Source organism: Lepus europaeus, chromosome 21 (assembly GCF_033115175.1).
Source record: "Lepus europaeus isolate LE1 chromosome 21, mLepTim1.pri, whole genome shotgun sequence".
Classification (NCBI taxonomy): Eukaryota; Metazoa; Chordata; class Mammalia; order Lagomorpha; family Leporidae; genus Lepus; species Lepus europaeus.
In genome coordinates this window covers 59,563,613-59,576,400 of record NC_084847.1, presented here as the reverse complement: position 1 = coordinate 59,576,400, position 12,788 = coordinate 59,563,613, and positions in this window count along the sequence as shown.

Below are 12,788 nucleotides of genomic sequence, written 5' to 3'. Positions count from 1 at the left end.
CCGGCCCCTGGGGCTCGGCGCAGAGCGGGTTCCCGGGCCGTCGCTGTGTCCCGGGTTGCGGGTGCGGGGCCCGCGTCCCCCGGAGGAGGGTGCGGGTCCGCCGGCGAGGGGCCAGTGTCCCCCGGAGGAGGGTGCGGGGCCGCCGCGGGGGTGGCCAGTGTCCCCCGGAGGAGGGTGCGGGGCAGCCGCGGGGGGGGCCAGTGTCCCCCGGAGGAGGGTGCGGGGCAGCCGCGGGGGTGGCCAGTGTCCCCCGGAGGAGGGTGCGGGGCAGCCGCGGGGGGGGCCAGTGTCCCCCGGAGGAGGGTGCGGGGCCGCCGGCGGGGGGCCTGTGTTCCCCGGAGGAGGGTGCGGGGCAGCCGCGGGGGGCCCGTGTCCCCCGGAGGAGGGTGCGGGGGAGCCGCGGGGGGGGCCGTGTTCCCCGGAGGAGGGTGCGGGGCCGCCGGCGGGGGTGGCCAGTGTCCCCCGGAGGAGGGTGCGGGGCAGCCGCGGGGGGGGGCCCGTGTCCCCCGGAGGAGGGTGCGGGGGAGCCGCGGGGGGGGCAGTGTCCCCCGGAGGAGGGTGCAGGGCAGGGGCAGCCGGCGGGGGCCCGTGTCCCCCGGAGGAGGGTGCGGGGCCGCCGCGGGGGGGGGGGGGATCTGTGATAGCTAAAGCGGAACCAGCCGGTGCTGCGATGCGGTGAGCGGGGCTCGCGGCGTCTCCCGCTCCCAGGCGGCCCCTCTGTCCAGGCCCCGGCAGGTGCACTGGGCTCTCCCAGATCTTCCATCCGCTGGTCACTCCCCAGGTGTCCACGACAGGCCAAAGCCAGGAGCTTCTCCCGGGGCTCCCACGCGGGTGCAGGGGCCCAGGCACCTGGGCCATCTTCTACTACTTTCCCAGGCCACAGCAGAGAGCTGGACTGGAAGAGGAGCAGCCGGGACTCGAACCGGCGCCCACCTGGGATGCCAGTGCTGCAGGCGGCGGCCCCTAGGAGGCCGGTCCCTGCAGGGGAAGCGGGTGCCAGGCCCCCTAGGCAGGGTCGTGTCCCTGGGAAGCCCGAGTCTGTAAGTTTGTAAGTTGGTACACTGGCCACTGCCCGCGCCGGGGGAAACCTTGCACGGGCCGGCTCGCTGGGATTCACCTGTTGCAGGCGTCTCGCTGCCAAACCCACTCCACACCTGTACCGGAGGGAAGCCCTGACGAGCAGGTTCTAGTCTGGCTCAGGGAGGAGCCTGGCGCCGTCCAGGGAGGGGACTCCTGGTGGCCGGGGTGATGGTGGGGGAGGGGCCTGCCTGCCCTTGACCGGCCTCCAGGGTGAGGGGTAATTGGAAAAAGACCCCAGGTGAGCTCACTCAGAATGGGACCCAAGTAGGAGTAGGGCCAGTATTGGGGTGAGAGTTTGGGAGTCACCCTGAACAGTGTAGGATGGGGCCCCTCTGCAGTGCCGGCATCCCCTGTGGGCGCCGGTTCCAGTCCTGGCTGCGGCTCTTCCATCAGCTCTCTGCTGTGGCCTGGGAAAGCAGAGGAAGATGGCCCAAGTCCCTGGGCCCCTGCACCCACATGGAGACCCGGAGCGGGTGCTCCTGGCTCCAGATCGGTGCGGCTCCGGCCACTGCGGCCATCTGGGGAGTGAACCAGCGGATAGAAGACCTCTCTCTGTCTCTACCTCTCACTGTCTGTAACTCTGTCTCTCAAATAAAGCTTCCCAAAAAAAGTAAAAAAAAAAAAAAAGAAAAAAAGTAAAAAGAAAAATATCTGGAACTTGTCTCATCTTCAGGAAACCCTACTAGCAATCGCAGTTGAGGGAGGGGAGGAGAGGGCCTCACCCAGCACCTTTCCAGCACGTGTGGCCGCCTGGCGCTGGTTCCTGGGGCTGGGTGGGCACCCAGGGCTGTGTGGCCGCCGGGGTCTGGTTCCTGGGGCTGTGCAGGTTCCTGGGGCTGTGTGGGCGCCCGGGTCTGGTTCCTGGGGCTGTGCGGGCGCCCGGGTCTGGTTCCTGGGGCTGTGCGGGCTCCCGGGGCTGGTTCCTGGGGCTGTGCGGGCGCCCGGGTCTGGTTCCTGGGGCTGTGCGGGCGCCGGGGTCTGGTTCCTGGGGCTGTGCGGGCGCCGGGGTCTGGTTCCTGGGGCTGTGCGGGCTCCCGGGGCTGGTTCCTGGGGCTGTGCGGGCGCCGGGGTCTGGTTCCTGGGGCTGTGCGGGCGCCGGGGTCTGGTTCCTGGGGCTGTGCGGGCGCCGGGGTCTGGTTCCTGGGGCTGTGCGGGCTCCCGGGGCTGGTTCCTGGGGCTGTGCGGGCGCCGGGGTCTGGTTCCTGGGGCTGTGCGGGCGCCGGGGTCTGGTTCCTGGGGCTGTGCGGGCGCCGGGGTCTGGTTCCTGGGGCTGTGCGGGCGCCGGGGTCTGGTTCCTGGGGCTGTGCGGGCTCCCGGGGCTGGTTCCTGGGGCTGTGCGGGCGCCCCTGTCTTCCCCCAGAGCTGTGTGTCCCGGACACACTGGCTTCTCTGGGCACCGTGGGCTCAGCTCAGCTTTGGCAGCCTTGCCCACGCTCCCCGCCGGCTTGGGCTCCCTCTTGCACCCCCAGTGCTGCACCCCCAAATCAGGGCTCCTCTGAAAGACTGACAGCTCGGCTTTGTAGTTCCCCAGCGTCACAGGGAGGGGTTCTGGGGCTGTGGGGGAGGGGCGCGGTCCCTCGTCCCTCCGTGGGTCACACCTGTGGTGACGACTGCCACTCTGCAGCCCTGTGGTGGTGGGGACCCGGGTGACAGACGGAACCTGGACACGGCGGGGACTCGGGGTGCAGCAGGTCCTCGCCGGGGGCCCTGGCACTCAGAGCCTCTGTGACTTTGGAGCAACTCTGGTTTTTAGCTTGAAGATGGACATAGCTGTCGGGCCGCCTCCCGGGGCTTGGGGAGGTTCCCTGGGGGCCACCTCCAGGGGCTTGGGGAGTTTCCCTGGGGGCCACGGGGGGGGGGGCTTGGGGAGGTTCCCTGGGGGGCCGCCTGGAGGGGGCTTGGGGGGGTTCCCTGGGGGAGAGGGCCTTGGGGAGGTTCCCTGGGGGGCCGCCTGGAGGGGGCTTGGGGGGGTTCCCTGGGGGGCCGCCTGGAGGGGGCTTGGGGAGGTTCCCTGGGGGGCCGCCTGGAGGGGGCTTGGGGGGGTTCCCTGGGGGGCCGCCTGGGGGGGAGGGCCTTGGGGAGGTTCCCTGGGGGGCCGCCTGGAGGGGCCTTGGGGAGGTTCCCTGGGGGGCCGCCTCCTGGGGCTTGGGGGGCTGCCTGGGGTGGGCTTGGGGAGTTTCCCTGGGGGCCGCAGCTTGGGCGGCTGAGTTTGCTGCAGACAGCAGGGGAGCTCTGTTGGGACAGCACATTGGAGCTCCTGGGTTCGAGTCCCAGCTCCGGCTCTTGACCAGCTTCCTCTAGCGCAGGTGCCCGGAGGCAGCAGGGGTGGCCCGAGTGCCCGGGTCCCTGGGCTCCGATGGCCCAGCCTTGGCGGCCGTTTGGGCAGTGCGTGGGAGTTGTCTGCCGTCTGGGCTCTCAGGGAAGAAGGAAGCTCGTCATTAACCAGTGTTCTCCCATCCCGGAGTGGACGCAGCGCGTGGGGTCAGCCACCAGGACTCAGGGGGTGCTGGTGGCCCCAGCCTGGGCAGCCACAACGCCCCGGGCTCGGCTGGAGGCCGCTCTCAGCCGTTCCGACTGCCTGGGAACTGGTCTCAGGGACACAGCGTCCCCTGCGTGGTTGTGTGTGGCTCCGTGGTGGCGTCGGCGTGGTAGTAGGCAGTGATAATTTCCCTCCCTGGCACCCTCCCGGCACAGCATGGCTGGGGCAGGATGCACCCCTGCATGGTCCTCCAGAGGTAGAGGCTGAAACCCAGAGGGGCTCCGAGCGCGGGGCCGCCCCTGCCCACAGCTGGGCGGGCCCACCTGGCGTCTCCGGGAAGCCCCCGGGGGAGGGGGCGCTGGCCCTGAGCCAGGCACCACTGAAAACGCCCGTGAGCGTGGGCACAGCTTCCCCCGCGCGGGGTCAGGGAGGAGGCACTGGACGGGCTGGACTCAGGTCCCTCCCCCAGCCCCCGTGCGCCGTGGATCCGCCCCTGCTCGTCCCCCAGGGACGGAGCCCCAGCCTTCCCACCCGCCCGGTGGCCCCGGGGCCCCTGTCCCGGTGCGCGCACTCCTGCAGAATGGGTTCTTGGGGCTGGGCGGTCTAGAGGGTCAGGCGACCTCATGTTTGCCGAGGGCCTCACTGGGCACCTGACACGAACTTCTCGGGTCGCTGGAGTCCACTGGGGACCCCGAACAGGAGACACTTGTGGTGGCCCACGGCCGCCAGGCTCTGCGCCCCGGGCTTGTGCAGGAAGCCCCGCCCTCTGCCCAGCCCCATAGATGTCCCCTGGCCACACGGCCCTGATGCCTGGGCCCTGATGGGCAGTGCCTTGTTGGACGTCAGCTCTTGGGCAGTGGGGCGGGGCCATGGGGCGGGGCCAGGGGTACCCGGGGCCTGCGAGGGGGTGGGTCCAGGGCATGTTGGAGGCGGGGCCAGGTGCGACCAAGGGGGCGGGGCCAGGTGCACAGGGGCGTGCTGAGGGGGCGGGGCCGAGGGCGGGACGGGGCAGTGGCTTGTTAGACATCAGCTCTTGGGCAGCCAGAAATGGGACCGTGGGGCCGGATCAGGGGTACTCGGGGCGGGACCAGGGGCGTATTGGAGGCGGGGCAGGTGTATATCCGGGGGGCAGGCCAGGGGTTTCCGGGGGCGTGCCTCAGGTGCGGGGGCCAGGGCTGCGACCTGGGCGGGGCCGGGGTCTGACCGGGGGCTGGCCCTGGCCGTCCGTTGGGTTTTCCTGGACGCCAGGGGCGGTGGACCCGGCCCCGGGCCTTTCTCTGCCTTTGCCCTGGTCGGGTGTCGGGGGAGTGACTGTCTCTGGCCTGCTGGGCGCCTCCGAGGTCGCCGTGTGGCCGTGTCCTCGCACACGAGGGCCACGCGGCTCCACTCAGGGTGACAGGCGGGACAGGGAGCGCCTTTGTCGGGACCCCGCTTTCCGACCGACCGTGCCGCTCCGAGTCGGCGGGCGCAGCAGGCGGCGTTTGGCCGCCGAGCGAAGAGGATTGGAAGCCACTCGAGTTATGAAGCCGGACCAGACCCAAGCCTGCGTGTGTGAAAGCCAGCTCTCTCCCGGGGGAGACGAATGAGCCCTGGGAAGAATTCTGTTTATCCAGGTCCCAGAGCGGTCGCTACGCCTCGCGGGAGCAGCCGGGGCCGGTCCCTGGCTGGGCGCCCACCTGGATGGACAGTGCCCTCTCCGAGTCAGGCCCCGCCTGGGGACCGTCACCTGCTGTCCTGTGGTGTTTCCCGGGTGTCTGGTCCCTGGCTGGGCGCCCACCTGGATGGACAGTGCCCTCTCCGAGTCAGGCCCCGCCCTGGGACCGTCACCTGCTGCCCTGTGGTGTTTCCCGGGTGTCTGGTCCCTGGCTGGGCGCCCACCTGGATGGACCGTGCCCTCCCCAAGTCAGGCCCCGCCCTGGGACCGTCACCTGCTATCCTGACTGTGGCGTTTCCCGGGTGTCTGGTCCCTGGCTGGGCGCCCACCTGGATGGACCGTGCCCTCTCCGAGTCAGGCCCCGCCCTGGGACCGTCACCTGCTGTCCTGTGGCGTTTCCCGGGTGTCTGGTCCCTGGCTGGGCGCCCACCTGGATGGACGGTGCCCTCTCCGAGTCAGGCCCCGCCCTGGGACCGTCACCTGCTGTCCTGTGGCGTTTCCCGGGTGTCTGGTCCCTGGCTGGGCGCCCACCTGGATGGACAGTGCCCTCTCCAAGTCAGGCCCCACCTGGGACCGTCACCTGCTGCCCTGTGGTGTTTCCTGGGTGTCTGGTCCCTGGCTGGGCGCCCACCTGGATGGACAGTGCCCTCTCCGAGTCAGGCCCCGCCCTGGGACTGTCACCTGCTGCCCTGTGGTGTTTCCTGGGTGTCTGGTCCCTGGCTGGGCGCCCACCTGGATGGACAGTGCCCTCTCCGAGTCAGGCCCCGCCCTGGGACCGTCACCTGCTGTCCTGTGGCGTTTCCCGGGTGTCTGGTCCCTGGCTGGGCGCCCACCTGGATGGACGGTGCCCTCTCCGAGTCAGGCCCCGCCCTGGGACCGTCACCTGCTGTCCTGTGGCGTTTCCCGGGTGTCTGGTCCCTGGCTGGGCGCCCACCTGGATGGACGGTGCCCTCTCCGAGTCAGGCCCCGCCCTGGGACCGTCACCTGCTGTCCTGTGGCGTTTCCCGGGTGTCTGGTCCCTGGCTGGGCGCCCACCTGGATGGACAGTGCCCTCTCCAAGTCAGGCCCCACCTGGGACCGTCACCTGCTGCCCTGTGGTGTTTCCTGGGTGTCTGGTCCCTGGCTGGGCGCCCACCTGGATGGACAGTGCCCTCTCCGAGTCAGGCCCCGCCCTGGGACTGTCACCTGCTGCCCTGTGGTGTTTCCTGGGTGTCTGGTCCCTGGCTGGGCGCCCACCTGGATGGACAGTGCCCTCTCCGAGTCAGGCCCCGCCCTGGGACTGTCACCTGCTGTCCTGTGGCGTTTCCCGGGTGTCTGGTCCCTGGCTGGGCGCCCACCTGGATGGACGGTGCCCTCTCCGAGTCAGGCCCCGCCCTGGGACCGTCACCTGCTGTCCTGTGGCGTTTCCCGAGTGTCTGGTCCCTGGCTGGGCGCCCACCTGGATGGACGGTGCCCTCTCCGAGTCAGGCCCCGCCCTGGGACCGTCACCTGCTGTCCTGACTGTGGTGTTTCCTGGGTGCCTCTTCTCTGGCCCCACAGACTCCCACGCCAAGGTGGGGCCTTGGGCACCAGGGAGGGGGCAGAGCTGACGGCCACACCCACCCTCTCCTGCTCTGGTGCCCAACAGAAAGGAACAGGAGAGAAGTGTGCAGCCTCGCAGTCCAACATGCAGGCGCTACCCCAAGAAAGGGAGGCTTGTGCTCCCAGGAACACCTGCACCTGAATGTCCACACAGGCCCAGAGTGGACACAGCCCAGTCTCCACAGTGTGGGAACAGCCGCTGCCACCTGGAGCAGTGGCAGCCACCGTGCGCTGTGAGGAGGAAGGGGCCTGGCCACAGCCCTTGTGGAGGGGCAAGACTGCGACCGCAGGCAGCCAACAGCGAGCCCGAGGGGTGCTGGGCCCTCGTGTCCTGTCCATGGCTGTGGCCCTAGGCCGTTTGCATTCGCCTGCATCTACAGACGCCCACATATTGCGTCGGAGTGCCTGATCCCCGTCCTGGCTCCACAGCTTCTGACCACGTGCCGATGGGCTCCCTGGAGGGAACGTGGATAAAACAAGGACTCGGGTCCCTGCCACGCACAGGGGAGACCCAGATGGAGGCCCTGGCTTCAGCCCCCCTCAGCCTGGGCTCTTGTGCTCACCATCCATCATCCACCATCCATCCATCCCCCACCCCCACCCCCCTCCCCCATCCGTCACCCATCACCCCCCATCCATCCACCACCCCCCACTTCCCATCCCCCATCCCCCATCCGTCACCCATCATCCGTCCATCACCCCCCACCCATCCGTCTCGCCCGCCCCCCGGCCCGCCGTGCAGGAGAGACGGCTGCTCGCTCCTCTCGCGCGGGAGGCGGCCCCACGGCCCCGCAGGTGCCCTCAGCTCACTGAAGAGCTGGCTCAGGCAGGGGGAGGCAGAGCTGCTGGAAACAGAACCCCACCCCTCACGTTAACCACGAAGGCGGCGGCAGGGGTTTCCGGGGGGTTTGGAGGAAGAAAATCCTCCGTGGGAAAACAGCCGAGGAAAAGGTGGGGGTCGGGGAGGGCTGCCTGGCCGCAGGGAGCTCCGTGGGGGTCTCCCACGTGGGCGCCTCCCAGGCACAGCAGCAGAGAGCCGGGCGGGAAGTGAGCAGCCGGGGAGGACCAGGCACAGCGTGCCGACCCGCACACCAGTTTTTTAGCCCCGACACCCCGGTGCCGTGGTGGCTGGGGGCGCCTGCCAGGCCGGGCGGACCCGGGCGCCGCTGGGCTGAGCGGGAGGCCGGGGGCGTCTGTGCTGCCAGCGGAGGCCGCGCGGGGGCAGCAGAGGCCGCAGAACGCGCTCGCCAGCCTGGGCGGTGGAGTGGGCGGGGACTCGCCGCTCGGCGGGGGGGCGGTGCCTCCTTCCCCGTCCGTCAGGCTGGCTCCTCCCCTGGGGCGGGGCCGGCGGGCGGGTCTCTCCAGGCCGGGGTCGGCCGCGCCCGCCCGGCTCAGTTCTTGTCCGCCTGTCCCGCTTTCGGGGTCACTCGCTCCTGGGCAGTCACGTGATGACGAGGCCGGGGGGGGGCGGTGTGCTCCGACGGGGCGGCCCCTGGAGGCGGGGCGGAGCGGCCGGGGGCCGGCGGGGGCGGAGGGACCACCCGGCGCGTGTGCTCCTGACGTCACAGCCCCTGACGTCACAGCGTGGCCCCCAAACCGTGCCCCCCCAGGGTTGCTGCTTTCCTGGAGGACAGGGAACGGTTCGGGGCCCAAGCTCCGGCCTGGGGGGCACTGAGGTGTCCCTGGGCGTGGGGCGCAAAGTCCAGGACCCGGGGAGAGGAGGCCACGGGGGCGGGGCTCGAATGCACCTGTTGGTTTTCCGCGGGAGCCTTGCAAGATTTCCGTGGGAGCTGCGGTCCGCTCTCTCCCGGCTCCCATCACCGCCCCCTCTGCGGTCAGCGCCTGCCCGCCCCATCCCCGCCCCGTCCCCACGGCCTGTTCCTCCCCCCTCTTGCGCAGAATCCCGCAGCGTGCGCGGGCCTGGCCCTGGCAGGGCTGAGCTGGGCAGCCCGACCTGGGTCATCACCCGGGCGTGACAGCTGCCCGTCTGAACCAGGGGTCTGGGTTTCCCGCCTCCGCGTTCGGGCCGAGGCCGGGGGCGTCCCTCCCTCCCCCAGCACCCACACCATATGCTGGTTCCTGGCGTCTCCGTACCTGCCGGGGGCCGCTGTCGGTCGCTGTGCCTTCCGCATCTTGCTGGGGCTCTGTGCCGCCTCCATGTCCCGGCCCCTCTGGGTCAGCAGCGGGACCCGGGTGCTCTCTGTTCTGACGTCCTCTGTCTTCCGGGCTGTGGCAGCTGGCAGGGTGGTGTCCACCAGGGAAGGCCTGCAGCCCTGCCGTCAGCCCAGGACGCTGGACTCGGCCCCAGGCCCCTCCTGGGCTCTGCCTGGGTCTGAGTGGCTGGGTGGCTAGAGCAGCCCCTGCCCCAGCCCCTGGTGTCCTGGGTCACCAGGTCTGCCTCCATCATTGCCAAGGCTGCTGCATGGACCCTGTGGGGAGGGGGTGTCTGCTGCTGGCTGTACCTTCCCTCGTCTGGTTCCCCTCTGTGGTCCCCAGGGTCTGCCCCCGCCCCCTCCCCAGGGAGCAGAGCTGTGGGAACACAGGGGATCACACACGGGGAGCCAGGGACCCCGCACCCAGCGAACCGGGGATCACAAACGGGGACCCCGCGCCCAGCGAACCGGGGATCACACACGGGGACCCCGCGCCCAGTGAGCCGGGGATCACACACGGGGAACCGGGGACCCCGCGCCCAGCGAGCCGGGGATCTCACACGGGGAGCCGGGACCCCGCGCCCAGCGAGCCGGGGATCACACACGGGGAGCCGGGGACCCTGCGCCCAGCGAGCCGGGGATCACACACGGGGACCCCATGCCCAGCGAGCTGGGGATCACACACAGGGAACTAGGGACCCCGTGCCCAGCGAGCCGGGTCATCACACACGGGGACCCCGCGCCCAGCGAGCCAGGGATCACACACGGGGACCCCATGCCCAGTGAGCTGGGGATCACACACAGGGAACCAGGGACCCCGCGCCCAGCGAGCCGGGGATCACACAAGGGGACCCCGCGCCCAGCGAGCCGGGGATCACACACAGGGACCCCGCGCCCAGCGAGCCAGGGACCCCGTGCCCAGCGAGCCGGGGATCACACACGGGGAGCCGGGGACCCCGCGCCCAGCGAGCCGGGGATCACACACGGAGAGCCGCGGACCCCGCGCCCAGCGAGCCGGGGATCACACACAGGGACCCCGCACCCAGCAAACCGGGTCTGTGCAGGCCCTGTAATCTCATGGGGGCCTGGGGGTAATTCATTTAGCTGTGCTCATCGGCTGAAGGTTAATTCAATTGGACCGGGGTTATTTCTCTGTGCCTGGGTTTGCTGTGTGCGTGCCACTGCAGGCATAGGTCTCCATCAGGCACACCAGGAGCCCAGGGAGGGGGCTGGGGCACTGGGAGGCCCTCGGGAGGGTCCAGGCCCCCATGTGGCTGGTGTGGGGTTGCCCAGCCCTGTGCCGGGAGGCCGACTCCCCCCAGCTGTGGCACTGACAGCCCCGGGTGCACCTGACCCCGGCTTCCCTGCACTCGGCCCCCATGGACTGAGCTGCAGCAGCCGAGGTGGGCAGGAGGTGGGCAGGTGATCCAGGGTGCCCCGCCTTCCCCAGGGCTGCCAGGGGGCAGGGGCGAAGGAAGGCTCCTCCTTGTCACCTCCATGCTGCAGGAGAGGGCGCGTGGGTGTCGATGCCCCCACCCCACCCCAGCCGGCTGCCCTCCTCTCTTCCTGCAGAGACATCCCGCTCTGTCTGGGCTGTGTTTGTGAGTGTTTCTTTGTTACAGTTGAATTTATTTGAAAGAGTTACAGAGAGAGAGAGAGCGAGAGACACAGAGAGAAGTCTTCATGGCTGCTTCACTCCCCAAGTGGCTGCAACGGCTGGGGCTGGGCCAGGCTGAAGCCAGGAGCTTCTTCTGGGTCTCCCGTGTGGGTGCAGGGGCCCAGGGACTTGGACCATCTTCTGCTGCTTTCCCAGGGGCATTAGCAGGGAGCTGGATGAGAAGTGGAGCAGCTGGGATTTGAACCGGCGCCCGTATGGGACGGCGGTGTCTCAGGTGGCGGCTTCACCCACCACGCCTTGCACGCGTGCTCAGAGGCGTGTGACTGTCACATTGCAACAAGCGTGTCCCTGTCCAGCACTCGCCCCCCCGGCCACGCACTGTCCCTCTCCTTCCTGTCCCCGGGGCTGTGCAGTGGAAGCCTCGAGGTCCGTCCTTGTGGCCCAAGAGCTCAGAACCTTCCTTCCCACCGTGTGGGTGGACCAATCGTCTCCGCCTTGGCCCTGGACTGCGTCCACCCCAGCTGTTACAGCCGGCACCTCGGGGAGCCAGAGCCGTCCTGGGGCTGTGCACTTGCCCCCGAGTCCACGTGAGGAAAGGACAGGGGAGGGACGAGGGTGCTGGACGTGGGCTCCTGGGGCCGCGTGGTGGAGGCGGCAGAGCGGCTGGGCAACCCCATGGTCCAGCCGTGGTGGGAGCCGGAGGAGGAGGAGAGCCATGGGTTTGCGACAGGCCTGGTGCAAGGTCGGTGCCCCCCACCTCTGAGACCCCAGATGCCCTCCCAGGCAGAGGGGTCGCTGGGAAGCCCCCGCTGCGATGTTCATTTGTGGCATCCACCCCTCTGGGCCCTGGGTGTGCTGTGGGCAGCGCCACACCATCCCCCCAGGAGTAGGCGGGGTCAGGGGCCAGCTCTCTTCTCCCCCTGGGTGGGCGCCCCCAGGCTCCCGGTCCTTGGGCCCCAGACTCTGAGGCAGCAGCACCCCTACCCCGACTCTCGCTCACACCCTGACACACTTGCAGTCACACTCTGACACGCTCTCACACCGACATGTACACTGTGACAGCCACACACTATACACACTGATACATACACACCAACACACACAGCCACACACACCCTGATACTCTCACACAGACACACACACCCTGACACACAGTCACACAATACCCTGACACACTCTGTCATGGAATGCACACCCTGACACACAGTCACACACACCCTGACACACTCACACTGACACGCACACCCTGACAGTCACACACACCCTGACACACACAGTCACACAACGCCCCAACACACTCTCTCACACGGACACGCACAGCCTGACACACTCACACTGACATGCACACCCTGACATACACAATCACACAACGCTCCGACACACACTCTCGCATGGACACGCACACCCTGAGGGACGCACAGGCTCACAGGAGAGCCCAGAGCCATCAGCTGTTGGCAGGGGCGGGCACTGGTGAGCGTGGGGAGAGGGCGGAGCCGCCAAGGAGCAGGGGAGGGGGTGCGTGGGAAGCAGCCGTGGGAGTGACGGACACATCCTAGACTCGAGTCCCCAGGCATTCAGTAGGCGCACACTTATTACACCGCGGGTGAGGGGCAAATGACCAGAGTGCGCATCCTGCCCAGCCGTGGGCTGTGGCTCCCCCCAGGCGTCCACGGCCCCTCCCTGCAGGCGCCCCCTCCCTCGTGCCCCCCGCCTTTTCCGCGCACGGCAGCCACGGCGGACTCCCCGGGGACTCAGCGCGTCCCCTCTGCCTCCTCACCTCCATGACTCCGCTCGCGGCTTCAGCTGCGCCTGGCTTCTCAGCTCCTGCAGGGCCTCGGCTGCCCCCGCGCTGTGGCGGTGGGGGGGTGGGGGTAGGGGGGCCCGGGTATGCCCTCGGCGGAGGGAAGACGGCAGCCACCCCCGGCTGTGTGTGCGGCTGCCCACCCAGCATCTTCCAGCACCTTCCGTGGGCTCTGGTGCCTCAGTGACTCTTGCCTGCCGGACACGGGGGCCCCCGAGGTCCCTGTGCCACTCCCGGGACGCCAGATGGTGCGGGAGCTGCAGCACAGGACGGAGGGCGGCTCTCCCCACGGGTCGATGGAAGGGGCGGAGCAGGGGAGCCGTGGACATGAGGCGGGCACAGGTGCAGGCTGGGAGGCACCCCAGCCCCTCCTGCCACGTCCACCCCCCGGACAGGGCTGTGGGCCACAGCAGCCGGCACTG